We start from the raw sequence: 15652 nt of genomic DNA, 5'->3' as shown, positions 1-15652 counted from the left end.
CCCCATGCACGTGGCGACCACTGCTTCGGATCGTCCCTTGGAATTCATTTGATAGTAAAAATAGCAGACAGTAGTATTGTTGTAGTAATCTGTAGTTTAGTAATTGTAGTCTATATTGCATGTGTAGATTTGGTAATTGAACTTTTGTAGTTGTCTTGTCATTCTTCTAATGGTATTTTTGCAGAATTTAATTTTTGATGTCTTATATACGGGTTTGACAATTTTGTGCAATTGTGATTTCAATTGTTCGTTAATCGTGTTTGTCCGAAAGCATTTCGTGTGAATGGTATTGTTGGAGATAAAGTGTCATTGTGTGCAATTTTCGTATAGTGACGAGTTTTGTATGTTTTGTAAATGATTACGCGATCGATGAAAAAGGCAAAAATTATGGATAGTCAGAATGACGAAATTGTTGACATGGCGAACTCGCCGACACAGGAGAACAGTATGATGAATAATGAAGTTGAAAACAATTTAGTAAGTCGGGAAAATAGTCCGGAATCATTTCAAAACTTTTCACAATAAAAAAATTTTCAGAATACGAGATTAACGACAGAAGATTCTGGAATAGTATCGAACACAGATAGCTTTACAGCTATGACGAAGGAAGATCGTTTTGCGGGAAATGTTAGGTGCGAAAAGAATTTCGAACCAGTCAATGTGGAGCAGTTGATGAGTGCAATATTAAATTTAGGATCTGAATTAAAAACAGTGGGATCACGGTTAGACTCACAAATAGGAACAATTAAAACTGAGATGGGAACAATGGAAACACGGTTAGAAACTGATATGGGAACAATGGAAACACGGTTAGACTCACGAATAGGGACATGTTTTAAAAACATGAAAGATGAATTAAAGAAAGAAATTAGAGAAGAAGTACAACCGATTTTGAATGCTCACAATAATAGATTAATTTCAATAGAAATAAGACAAAAGGAACAGGATAGAGAACAGGAAGAAAGAGATCGCGTGATAGTACAAATATTTTCAGAGTTAAATTTACAACGTGCACACGATAAGGAAGAAATATTTGAAAGAATCGAGGAATCCGTACCAAATGACAGATTAAATAACCTAACACAACAGTATGAACAGTTAACTACTAAATGTGTCAATACTGAAACCCGAGTCGCGTCACTTACGGAAGACGTAAATAAACAGAAAGAAAAAATAGGTGACTTATCGGAAAGAGTTGAGGAGATTTCAGATAAATTGACAAATCTTAGTTTACATGGGGACAGAGATTCAGATGATACAGCTCCATTGCCATTTGTAGAAACCGAAGAGTACCAGAACATAAATAAACATGTTGAAAATCAGGGAAAATTTAATGAACGCGTTAAAAGGGAATTTGAGGCATTACGAAAGCAAGTCAAACAAATTGAAGGCGAAATCGTAGGAAAAGACAGCAGAAAAAATTTAGATTCACAGATAGCAGTCGGGCTTTGAAGAAAATAATTTATTTCATTTACGAGATGCAACAAGAGGGCGCCAGGCGCGCGAACTTGACAATAATCGACATTCGGACTGGGACAGACGCGGTAGGTCTTTGTCGCCACGAGTCGAAAACTTTGACTATAATCACTTTTTAACTCTTCGGAAATTTAAGATCTTTCGCAATTCTAAGAATGACATACATCAATGTTCATGATTAGATCAATTTATGTACGCACGTCCACCAAATTGGCCACTAAATCACAAACTGGAATTTATGTCTGGATATTTAGAAAACGAACCGACGACGCGGATGCGCGCACTTATTAGAGATTGTAATAATTTAAATGATTTTTATCATGCATTTCTATCGGCATATTGGTCCGAAAACACGCAAGACAGAGTCAAACACAGTCTTATTATGCAGCGTAATTTTAAACAGTCTGAGTTCCGCACGCCAGCAGAATACTTTGAAGACATGATTCGAAAGAATCAGTTCCTTTCCAGCCCTTATAGCCCGACTGAATTACTTTGCATTTGTTTAACTAAGCTGCCACAGTCAATAAGACAAATTGCTTTAACCGGAAGATGTAAAGATGACATTGAGGCTTTTAAGACTTTGCTACAAGAACTTGAGTATGACAACGATGACGGGACTTCTTGTAATTTTTTTAGTAACGGTAATCACAATAGATTTTCAGACAGAAGGGATAATGAGCGAAATGGACGTTATAGCGGTAATTTTGAGAATGACAGACGAAACAGACAGGACAATAGATACCAGCCTTATGACAATAACAGACGTTCTAACAGAAATTACACAGACAATTATAATAACGGAAATTCCTACCGGAATGATCAATCATACGGAAACAGTAATCGGTATCATCAAGACAGAAATTATTCATACAATAATAGGAATTCTTACTACAGAAATAACCAGGGTAGTAGATATAACAATAATTTCAGAAGTGACAGTCTAAATTACACAAGAAGTAGTCACGCAGATAGACAGGAAAACAGAAATTTTAATAACAGACACAATCAAGAATTTACATCTAACAGACAGGATGGACCTAATTGGCATCCTCCGCGTGACAGAAATTCCGAGAGACAAGTGCAAATCGTAGAAATTGATCCGCGAAATGACGCGAATAATCAAAGACGTGACGCAAACAATCGACAATGACTTGTAGCTTCGGCTTCTGGCAGCAATATAGACGGTTCAGAAAGTAATGACACTACGACTTTACACTACGTACGCCTGGAAGACATGAGAGACATTTTGCTAGACGAAAAGGAAAATAATGTAGACGCATTTTTACATCCTGTTATTGAAGTATGTGTGGGTAAGAATACGTTCACTGCGGTTTTAGATTCTGGGAGCCCATTGAATGTTATTAGTGAATCAGTTTTTAGTATATGTGTAAGAACTATTGCTTGTCCTGTGTTACCTGTTTATAAAACTACAATTCGAGGAGCTATTTCCGGAAAAAGTGTGGAAGTCAAACAACAGACCAACCTAAATTTCGTTTGTCAAGGATACGAATTTTCTGCTAATTTTATTATTGTTCCATTACTCAATACGCAAATTATATTAGGTATGGAGTTTCTTAACATACATAAGGCAATTTTAAACTTTAAAGAAGGAAGTGTGAATTTCACTGTTGCCGGAATGCCGATATGTTTGAAGTTTTTCGAGCGGTTAACGAAATCTGAATCAGACACAAAATGTTTAAGGTTTCTTACTTCTAATGTTTTCGCTGAGCATTATGACGACAATGTGTTCATTCATGACAACGGCAATAGATACAGAGACGCGATGGATGATATAATTAATAGCGAAGAATTAATTAATGAAAAGGTTAAGAAAGCTGAAGTGCCAGATGACGTTACAAGAGAAGAACTGCACCAAATTTTGACTTCACATGCTACAGTATTTAGTCATCACACAGGAACTATACAAGGCTTACAATATTTATTTAAAGTAAAAGAACACACACCATTTCGAGGAAAAACGTACGCTATTCCTTTGGCTTACAGAGACAAGGTTAAGAGTGAACTTCAATACATGTTAGATCAAGGCATTATTGAGCCAGCAGTCAGTCCTTATACCAGCCCATTACATGTCGTTCTTAAAAAAGATGGGTCAAATTGTTTGGTTCTGGATTCCAGACAGATAAATAATATCATCATTCCTGAAACTGACTGTCCACAAAATTTAGATGAACTTCTTCAAGATTTCCATGGAATTAAAGTTTTATCCACGATTGATATGCGCGCAAGTTTTTGGCAAATAGAACTCCATCCTGATTGTAGAAAACACACTGCCTTATTAGCGTTTGGTAACTGTTACCAATTTCGGAAATTACCGTTTGGACTTACTGTATCTTCAGCAGCATTCATTCGTAGAGTAAACGAAATTTTACCTGTTTATCTTCGTGACAATATTACTTCATATGTTGACGATATTCTTATTGCTAAACGTTCTTGGAGTCAGCATAACAAAATTTTGGAATCATTATTACGTATTTTTGCAAGAGTTGGCATTACAGTGAACTTGGAAAAATCTGAATTTGGTCGTTCTCAGGTTAAATTTATTGGTCATATTATTTCTACGGAAGGTATTCTTCCTGATCCAGAGAAACTAGAAGCTATTCGTAATTATTCTGTTGCTACTACAAAACGTGATGTTCGTAGTTTCCTTGGTGTGTGTAATTTTCTTAGACGCTTTGTTAGATTGGACAATTTGGCCACACCTCGTTTATGTGAACTATCTGGAAAGAACTCTAATTGGTGTTGGGATGAAGAAGCTCAATCAGAATTTGAACAACTTCGTGATGCTTTAGTTGCTGCTCCACTTCTTTCACATCCGGATTTATCTACAGATTTTTGTTTGGCGACGGACTCATCATACAAAGTCCTAGGTGCACATTCAAGAGATAGAAGAAAACGGAGTTGTAGTACAGAAAACTATTGCATTTGGAAGTCGTGTTCTCTCTAAATCAGAAAAGAATTATTCGATTACGGAACTTGAAGCCTTGGCTGTTGTTTGGGTTTTCACAAAATTTCGGACATTTTTGTATGGGTGACATACTAAGGTTTACACCGATCATCGAGCTCTGGAATTTCTTATGTCAACAAAATTAACTCATGGAAGATTGTCACGATGGGCGCTGTATCTACAGGAATTTGATTTTAGTATTGTTTACATACAGGGTTCTTCAAATATTATTGCTGATGCTTTATCACATGCACCTATGGGTTTGAAACAAAGTGCTAAAGAGGACTGCAAAGAAAACAATTATTGTTTGATGTATATTCAAGGTGTTGCGTTTGAAAATTTTATTTCGTCTTCGCTCCAGGACATCGCTAAGGAGCAAAATAAGGATCCAATCTGGAAGGACATTAAGGAGAAGTGGAGGAGAAAGGAAAGTGTAGCGATTAGACAGTATTATTTAGTTCGCAATGATATTCTTTTTAAACGAAAATCGGTCGACAACTCTGTTTGGTTAGTTTGCATTCCCGATGAGTGGATTAATAAATTGATTTGGTATACACATTTCAGTTATGCACACTTTGGTCCCAGAAAATGCTTTCATAAATTACGAGAAAATTGCTACTTTAGTAATATGGAAAAAACGTATTCAATCTGTTCTTGCCAAATGCAAATTATGTCAAAAGGCTAAGCCGCCAACTATTTCTCACTGAGCACCGTTGTTTCCTATCATTCCAGCGAAATTAAAGGAGATGGCTGCAGTCGATTTGTTCGGTCCAGTGGTTCGTTCTACTAATGGTTTCGCGTACATATTGGTAGCAGTGGAATTGACATCAAAATATGCGTGTTTTACACCTTTACGCAAAGCAACAGCTCGTTCAGTATCTAATGCTTTCATCAAACATTTTCTTAAAGAAGTGGGACATGTTGATAAGGTTATATCAGATAATGGATCACAGTTTCGCTCTACAATTTGGCTTCGTACTCTACGGCGTCGTAAGATTAAACCAATTTTCATTTCACTTTTTCACCCTCGACTTTATTGTCATCAGAATCACAGAACTTTGGATCAGTATCTTCATATTTTTCAAAACATTCTGAATGAACTCCCTAATGATTCAACTTTTTTACCGCCTATATTGATATTAAAAAATAAAGCACCGACAAATCGCATTTCTGAAATCGTTCCTTTTCCGCCTTCACGGAAACTGCGGCATTCTGAAGTTGTCAACCTGGCTCTACAAAATATTGCATCTGCGGCTGCTAGAAGAGAGAAATCAGCTAAACGTCCTGGTCGTTTAAAAACCTTGTCAGTTGGTCAAAAGGTGTTAATTAAGTCTCATCGTTTGTCTCACAAAGGAAAGGGCTTTATAACGGTCCATATAATTATTCATGATAACACTGTCGAAATAGAAACTCTTAAATCTCGACGCTCTAAGGGAATACATCATATATCGAACCCTAAAATTTTTGTGGAATGACATACTTTTGAGAAACTAACAATTATACGTAAACACACGGAGAATGCAAGGATACCGCGTCGTTTTCTGGCGGCGGCACATACTCAAAGCAACAGTCAAGTCTGCGCGCCGCACAAGGCAGCCGTTGACCGCAAACAATTACTTCCTACGTCACGCATACCTACAGCTGATTGAGCGCTCAGTGCGAATGCACTGACAGCCGTAAACAAATACACAGTCTAATTTCTCCGAATAAACTCAGTATAAAGCTATAGTGACTTGATAAATTATGTTATTAACGTTCAGTATTTTTCAGGATACGGTTGTATAAAATATTTAAGACCTTCAGGTAAATTCTGTGTGTGTCCGACGTTAAGAGGACTTGCTATCGAGAAAATTTCCGGAAGAATGTAATTTCGAAGAAGAAAGTAATAAACTAAAAAGGTAACTATTAATTGAGTTTATTTTTCAAGTAACATATTTCCACTTAGGTACGTACTTTAGACGTAATTTGCTGCTCGCGATTACGTGATTCATACTTTGTGCTAAATTTCATGTTCTATGAATTTACTTGCGAAGCGACGTGCTTGCGTACATTAACTGATTTTGACAATGATTGATTAATGAACAGGGTTGTTACTTGTGTATATTATGCATTGCTTGGCTGCTATGCTTTTTCACTGATGTCACGTTTTTTTATTATGTGCCTGCTGTGCTTATTTATTTAAATTATAATTGTCACCTGATTAATTGTGCTGACTGTGGTTATATGTGTAAGTTATACTTTGTGATTTATCTGCTTGCGCCTTCATGTTTAGTTATTAAGATTACATATGAACATTTATTTGCTTATGCTGATATGATGCTAATGACCTGTTTATTATGTAAGATATATATTTGCTGCTTTGCGTATGGATTGCATATTTACACATTTCTGTTTTGTTGTCATAACTACTCTTTAATTTGGTATATAGAAATGCTGATATACTGTGTACGAACCTAGAGTTTAGGTTACACTATGGTATTAATTATAGATTGTTTGCTTGGCAGAGCCTCGTTGTAGGGATTGTGCTGCATCCACTTGTTGACATTCTGTTCTCTACTGTTATATTTACTCGCTATTGCATGCTTTGCTTACGCTCAGTGTCTTATATTTTTAAGATAAGAAAATGAACTGCTATAATTCTACAAACGACGTTGGTACATGAAACTTCATTGAAATCACATGAGCTGGAGGTTTTATGGAAGCTGTATAAATTTATGCTAATAGGAAGGAAGCAAACGACATGACATATCAACACTAGGTTTAGACCATTGACAGTTATTACACTGCATTCTTCGTGAGCAATTGAAATAGCAAGTGACACTTGACACAAGAAATACTCCACATGTTTGCTTCTGTTTTGCCATGATTCTTGAAGTGGTGTACACACTGTGAAATATTACTATCATTCACACTCCGTACTCGTACTTACTTACTGAGAGTTATTCAAACTAAAGGCTGTTAGAGGTCATGTATGCATTTCTTTTATTTAATGACGGACAAGGTAACCAAAATGTATTTTATAATTCATAATGAGTAGAAGATTTGGGTCAGATGGATTACACAGAGGTTGTGTGTGGACATTGTGTCTTCGGATTGTATGGGATGATGAATTGAAGTTTGTACTAGGATTTTATCTGTACTTGTTCGAGGAGACTGACTAGAGAAAAGAGTTGATATGGAAGTGAAATGGTACTGGCGATAGGGTTTATATGTATCGACGTATTGAAGAGGTATTATTGAGGTACTGATATTATGTGAAGTTGATGATTATTGGAATTTTGGTGGACAAGAGGTAAGGTAAATGATATTGATGAAAAGGTTTATATGTATAGACGTAAGAGGTATTATTGAAGTATTAAGATTATGTAATGCTGATGATTATTGGAGTTTTGGTGGACAAGAGGAAAAGTGAGGAGCATATTTTTTTTGTTGGTTTATATGGAACAAGGAGGATGAAGATGGCAGACTAGAACACTCAAGTAGAAGGAAGATTGTCTACACACACATTTTTTTAAATCAATAAGCAGTATATACTTTCTGTTGGAGAGAGGAAGTATTTGTATATCTTGGCACACTGGCAATTGTTCAGCAACTGTACATTTGATTTGGCTTGGCAAACATTGGTCTTGACATGATGACTATGACGTTGACTAACTATTATCGACTGTTATACATTGCTGCCACTACTACTTGATACACATGTCGAACATCAAATCTTTGACAGAATTGCATTTACACAGTTAACACTATTCAATTACACAGTAGTACTTAATGTGGATGATAGATGAGTGAGCGTGTTTTGTGTGTTTTCCTTTCCTAATCCCAAGTAATTGGTACCTACCTATCTCCTAAATATTATTTTACTTGTTTGTTGTGCCTTGCACTGTCACCCATAAATATTACACGATTACTGATATTTGTGTATTTGTAATATTTAATATGACAATTATGATATCATTTGTGTGTTTATTATAATTTGTATGTTTAGTGTAAGAGCATTGATAATAATTTTGTAAAAGCATTGTGTGTGTGTTCAAACTGTTGTTCGTGCTTACACGTATTAACATTGGTGGGTGCCACTTGGAAATGTTTAATTTGTGTTAATGAACTCTGATGAACTGTCTGATTAGTGATAGTGAATATTATGGACTGTTACCTGCACTTATTCAACATGATGGGTGCCACTTGGAAATGTTAAATTTCTGCTAATGAACTCTGATGAACTGTCTGATTAGTGATAGTGAATATTATGGACTTTTACGTGCACTTGTTCAACATGATGGGTGCCACTTGGAAAGGTTTAATTTCTGCTAATGAACTCTGATGAACTGTCTGATTAGTGATAGTGAATATTATGGACTGTTACCTGCACTTGTTCAACATGATGGGTGCCACTAGGAGATGTTTAATTTCTGCTGATAAACTCTGATGAACTGTCTGATTAGTGATAGTGAATATTATGGACTGTTACTTGCACCTGTTCAACATTGCTGGGTGTCACTAATGGAACTGCTTCTACTGACATAATGTGACTTGTTGGTGTCTGCGCCTGCTCGCCGTTGGTGGGTGCCACTGTTGGAGCTGTTTAAATACTGCTGATGAAATGTTATGAGACTGCTATTTGCAGCTGTTGACCATTGCTGGGTGCTGCTGCTGGAACTGTCAATTACTCTGAGGAGTGCTACTTGTTTATTGAACTATTGACAAGATTTTATGTGAATATTTGTATAAACAGATTTTTTGTGAATTTACTGTTTATGAAATATTATGAGACTCTTACCTGCACATATTCGTAATTGCTGACGCTATTGAATGAATTGCTTAATCACATGATACTTGTGTAAACTATTATGTACAATCACATGTATGCAAGCATTTGTATACCTTACTGTATTTTATATATTAGGTTATTGAAGGGTCAGTGCAAAGCCAAAATTTATCTAGTTATGTGATATTTACTTATTAATATTATCTTTTATTTTTGTCTGTCTTTTTTTGGACGAATTTGTTGGTATTTTCACCACCAATGCTGGCAAAAATACCATCAAATTCTAGCCCGTGGAGGAGGGGCATATGAAAGGTGGCTACACTGAGTCACAGCGCCAGAGACTGCGCAAAAGAGTTTTATTCCGCCGCCTCCACTGGCAGTGCTTGTTCAGAAGTTGCTGTCGGAAGTGGTGGTTCTGAGGTTGCTGTAGTCAGTGCTTGTTGAGAGGATGTCGTGTGCAGTTGTTCGGATGGGGTAGACAGCCGATGCTGTTCGAATGGGGATGTTGTAACGATCAGAGTATATTTTTCGTCAATATATATGAAGGTAAAAAAAACATTTTTTTTTTTAATTTCAAATTTCATAACTAACGATGTCTCTTGGTCACAGGTTCAGTCAACAAAGCATCTGGGTTGTGTTCATGCATTAGAGTGTAATTCTGGTTTCTATGTGCAATTATAGTATTTCTGTTTTTTTAAATTACTTCAGTGTAAATGGTGCTTAAAATACCTTGTCTTATTGAGGAAGAACCGTGCCAGATGTGTACGTTGAATCACACTTCCACACACAGAACAGTGACACTTGTGCTTTGTTGTTTCGTAGTTTTTGTTTCGTAGCTTTTATAGTTGCTGGGGACTTAATTAATTGATTGTGTTAACGGAAATTTCTTCTTTGTTGTTATTCTATGCAGTCAGATTGCGTACTAATACTAGTCAGGGCCAACCGGTTACGAGACTGCGTAACCGGACCGACAGCGACTAAAATTAAAATTATTTGCATTGTACTTAATTAAGCCCCCATGCAATACACTATGTGATCAAAAGTATCCGGAAACCAGCCTGAAAATGACTTACAAGTTCGTGGCGCCCTCCATCGGTAATGCTGGAATTCAGTGTGGTGTTGGTGCACCCTTAGCCATAATGACAGCTTCCATTCCCGCAGGCATACGTTCAGTCCGGTGCTGGAAGGTTTCTTGGGGAATGGCAGCCCATACTTCACGGATTGCGGCACAGAGGAGAGGTGGTGATGTCGTTCGATCAGGTCTGGCACGAAGTCGGCGTTCCGAAACATCCCAAAGGTGTTCTATAGGCTTCAGGTCATGACTCTGTGCAGGCCAGTCCGTTGTAGGGATGTTATTGTCGTGTAACCACTTTGGCACAGGCCGTGCATTATGAACCGGTGCTCGATCGTGTCGAAAGATGTAATCGCCATCCCCAAATTGCTCTTCGACAGTGGGAAGCAAGATCGTGCTTAAAACATCAATGTAGGCGTGTGCTGTAATACTGCCACGTAAAACAACAAGGGGTGCAAGCTCTCTCCATGAAAAACAAGACCACACGGTAATACCACAGCCTCCGAATTTTACTGTTGGTAGTACACACGCTGGCACATGACGTTCACTGGGCATTCGCCATACGCACACCCTGCCATCCGATCGCCACCTTGTGTATCGTAATTCGTCATTCCACACAACGCTTATGAGCAGCCGCTCGACCAGGAAATCCAAGTTTTCTCACCTCCCGCCTAGCTGTCATAGTACTTACAGTGGATCCTGATGTAGTTTGGAATTCCCGTGTGATGGTCCGGATAGATGTCTGCCTATTACAAATTACGATCCTCTTCATTATCGGCGGTCTCTGTCAGTCAACAGACTATGTCGGCCTGTACGAAAATGGTTCAAATGGCTCTGAGCACTATGGGACTTAACTTCTGAGGTCATCAGTCCCCTAGAACTCAGAACTACTTAAACCTAACTAACCTAAGGACATCACACACATCTATGCCCGAGGCAGGATTCGAACCTGTGACCGTAGCAGCAGCACGGGTCTGGACCTTGGTTCTTGCACGGACTGTATATTACCTGTCTTTCCCTATAGCTTACTTCTATTTTTCTCAGAATTTAGAACATCTTGCACCATTTTACATTGTCGAACGTTTCTTATAGGTCGACAAATCACATGAACCTGTATTAATTTCTTTTTAATATTCCTTCCACTATCAACTGCAACGTCAGAACTTCTTCTCTATTTCCTATATATTTACTACAACCAAACATCGTCATCTAACAGATCCCACATTTTCTTTTTCATTCTTCTGTGTATTATTCTTATCGGTAATTCGGACGCATTGTGAGTAATTTCTCACACTCATCTGCCTTTGCTGTCTTTGGGAATGTTTGTATAATATTTTTCCGAAAGTCTGATGGTTTTACACCACTCTTATGTTTTTCACTCACCAGTTCATATAGCCGTTTGGTTGCCACTTCTCCCACTGGTTTTACCCAATGGCTTTAGAAATTCCCAAGCAATGCTGTCCATTCCTTCTGTCTTATTTGCTAACAAATCTTCCATGGCTATGTTAAATTCTGACTCTAATACCCCATCACACATAACTTCCATAAAGACTCGCCTTTCTTCTTCTATCTCGTCATCGGACGTTCCTCCCCCTCGTAGTGGTCTTCAGTGTACTCTTTCCACCTATCTGATCTCTCCTCTGCGTTTAACAGTGGAATTCCCTTTACTCACTTAATATTGAGGCCGTTGCTTGTAATTTAACTGAAGGTTATTTTGACTTTTCTATACGATAAATCAAGCCTTCCGCGACCATTTCTTCTTTGATTTCTTCACATTCTTCCTGCATCTATGTCTTCTTGGTTTCTCTGCACTTCCTATTTATTTCATTCCTAAGTGATTTATATTTTTGGATTCCCGTCATTCCTTGAACATTTGAGTACTTGCTTCTTTCGTCGATCAGTTGCAGTATTTCTTCCGTTGTCCGAGGTTTCTTCACAGTTACCTTCTTTGTACATACGTTCTTACGTCCAAGTTCTGTGACTTTTAGATATGTCCATCCCTCTTCAAGTGACTGCTCATTATTGTATTCATCGCAGTATCTACGTTTTCAGCAATCTTCAGGCGCATCTCAGCGTTCCTCAATACTTCCGTATCACATTTCCTTCCACATTGATTCTTCCGAACGAATCTCTTAAACTTCAGTTTACTCTTCGTCGTCGGTAATTTGTGATCTAACCTGTACCTGCTCTTGGACGTGCCTTAAAATCCAGTATCTTATTTCTGAATAACTGCCTGACCATGATGTAATCTAACTGAAATCTTCCCGCGCCTCCCGGTATTTTCCAAGTATACCTCCTCCTCTTGTGATTCTTGAACAGAGTATTCGCTATTAGTAGTTTTAGTTTATCGTAAAACTGAATTAGTCTTTCTCCTCTCTCATTCGTAGTCCCAAGACCATACTCTCTCACAACCTTTTCTTCTACTCCTTCCCCTACAACGGCATTCCAGTCTTCCAAGACTATTAGATTTTCCTCTCCCTTTACATACTGAATTACTCGTTCAGTATCATACCTTCTCTATCTCTTCATCCTCTCCTTGTGACGTTCGCATGTATACCTGAACTACTGTTGTTGGTATGTCCATGCTTTTGACTGGAGGTCTTTGGAACCATGACCGGTCACTACTGTAAGAAAATAAAACGCTTACAGCCGTCCTTATGATCTCATTTATAGTGTAGCTACCAGTTTCGGCGCTTCAGTGAGCCATCCTCAGGCCTTAGTTGATGCTAAAGGGGTTATCACGATCCATATATACGCTGCAACTGAGTCAGTTGGCAGTTAATGATTGAAGTAGGCACCTGCAGTACCAGTGCACCCATACTCACTGACCCCATTTTCTACACACCTACTGCGCCAGCAAGTAAGAACTACCATCAACAAATAAAAAGAAGAGCTCCAACATGACAGCCATGTTAGAAGACATGAATAACAGAGACCACAGACTGGAGGAGCAACAAAGCAGTTCAGTCTGGGTAAATGCATCCCAGAAACGCTTTTTCAGCAGCAGCCGCGCTTAGTAACGAAACAGTGACGAAGGCTACGATAATCCCTGTTCGAGTTTTCTTCGCTGATATGGAATACTGTCGTCAAAAGGTTGATTAGGGAAGTTCTTGCTAGGATTTCACCGTTGGACCAGAAGGAGAAAAAACATCGTAATATGCATTTAAGAGATCCACTCTAAACTGTTTTCACTAAGCGCTAGCATGATTTACTGTCTTATATGTGGCTTCCTTTCTGCATTTTATTTCACGCACATTTGCTAGTCGTGCCGAATATTCCGTCATTAAGCTGACCGTTTTTAATTGTAATTTGTCCTCTGATAAATTTATTGCACTTACTATGCACCAGCCTTTTGCCAATCTTACTGCAGACTCTGGTTTGTACAACCTGGGTACAATTTCCGTTTTGGGGTAACTATTTCACATTCATTACCTTGCGGTACTTTGCCGTCCACGTTCAACTGCTTTATCTTATCTCGCTTGGTTCGATTTCCCCATCAGACGCCTGATCGTCCATGAACACGTATTCTTTCGGTTCGTCCTCCACTCTTATGGATATGTGTTGCCATTGTATTCTTAATACTTTTCGCACTTAGTCTAACTTGGCCCTATGTTGCGGTAGAAAATGTCTGCGATCAACCCATTGTATGGGGTGACTAGTCCTGACCCACACAGTTGAAACTCGTGTTCTACGTCTCCGGCACCTTCCAAACTTAGGTGTACTTCCACCAATCTTCAGTTGAAGGCATCTTGCTTTATCTGTCCAAATGTACAATTTACAGGAATTCTCTTTCTCTTTAACAAGCAAAATTGTGCCGAATATCTACTAACAGCTTTAATTTCTCCCTTAACTCTACTAGCCACATGTTGTGTGATGTCCTTAAGTTAGTTACGTTTAAGTAGTTCTAAGTTCTATGGGACTGATGACCATAGCTGTTAAGTCCCATAGTGCTCAGAGCCATTTGAACCATTCTACTAGCCACAACATATCATTCCTTACTGGCAGATAAAAGTGAGAGAAATATTGATTTAATAAAAATATGCTATGCCTGGATATGAGTTTTCTTCTGGAAAGAACATTACAAATGCGATGGCGTGACGTGTTTAATAACACTCACAGAACCCAAAAAAATTAATGTATGGTAATGAATTTTCGGGAATGCATTTGTCTAGGTAACATATTCAACTGATTAACATTTTAAGATCACAGGTTAATGTAAGCGCGAGATAAGCCATTCCAAATGTGAAATGCTGGCACATTAATAACCGGTATAACCGCGAATTTGGAATGCAAACATGCAGACGTGCATGCAGTGTGTTGTACAGGTGGCGGATGTCAGTTTCTGGGATGGAGTTCCGTACCTGTTGCATTGGTTGGTCAATATAGAGACAGTTGATGCTGGTTGTGGATCACGCCGGAGTTTTCGTCCGATGATGTTCCATTTGTGCTCGACTGGAGACAGATCTGGTGATCGAGCTGGGCAAGAAGACATGTCGACACTCTGTACAGCATGTTGGGTTGCAACAGCGGTATGTGGGCGATCGTTATCCTCTGGGAATACGCCCCCTGGAATGCCGTTCATGAATAGCACCACAACAAATCGAATCACCAGACTGACGTACAGATCTGCTGTCAGTGTGCTTTGGATAGCCACGAGAATGTCCCTGCTGTCAAACGCAATCGCATTCCAGCACATAATTTATGGCGTAGGTCCAGTGTGTCTAACTCGCAGGCAGATTGGCTACAGGCCCTCAACTGGCCTCCTCCTAACCAGCACACGGCCATCATTGGCAACGAGGTGGAACCAGCTTGAAAGGTCTCTGTTGGATTCCTTTTTATGCTAATTTCTTAAATCTGTTGTCATTTACGGCATAAATTCCTCTTCTAAATTTACTGTGGTGTTTCTGACTATCTGGGAGGAGACTGAGCAGTGAAACGTGTTACTTTTACACATAAACAAGAACGATCTGTCACACTACTACACTTTAAAACACAGTTTATATGTAATTCATGTCACATAGTCTCATACGGAACCTACATCCGCTTTCTTTTATGTACTGTATCAGATAAGATACTGTCATCCCCCTTCCCTTCTGTGTGAGAGGATGAATGAGCAAATGTATTTCTAGTTGCATGCTCGATGGTAGCAGACAAGCCTGTCTGCTAGAGAACAGTAGGACCAACGTCGGAACAGGTAGCTACGCTTTCTAAAAGCAGAGAGGTTTCTATTCTTAGTATGGTCCTGTCCGTCCCTTGTCATGTTGGTATAGGAAGCTGCCTCTCTGGTCACTTCCGTTTGTATCTGTTAAGCACGCTCAGTAGGAGACCAGGTCAGTCTGTCCACGGCGAGCGTCTGAAGTGGTAAGATCTC

Source organism: Schistocerca nitens, chromosome 2 (genome assembly GCF_023898315.1).
Source record: "Schistocerca nitens isolate TAMUIC-IGC-003100 chromosome 2, iqSchNite1.1, whole genome shotgun sequence".
In the NCBI taxonomy this organism is placed as follows: Eukaryota; Metazoa; Arthropoda; class Insecta; order Orthoptera; family Acrididae; genus Schistocerca; species Schistocerca nitens.
Note: the sequence above shows the minus strand (reverse complement) of the source record.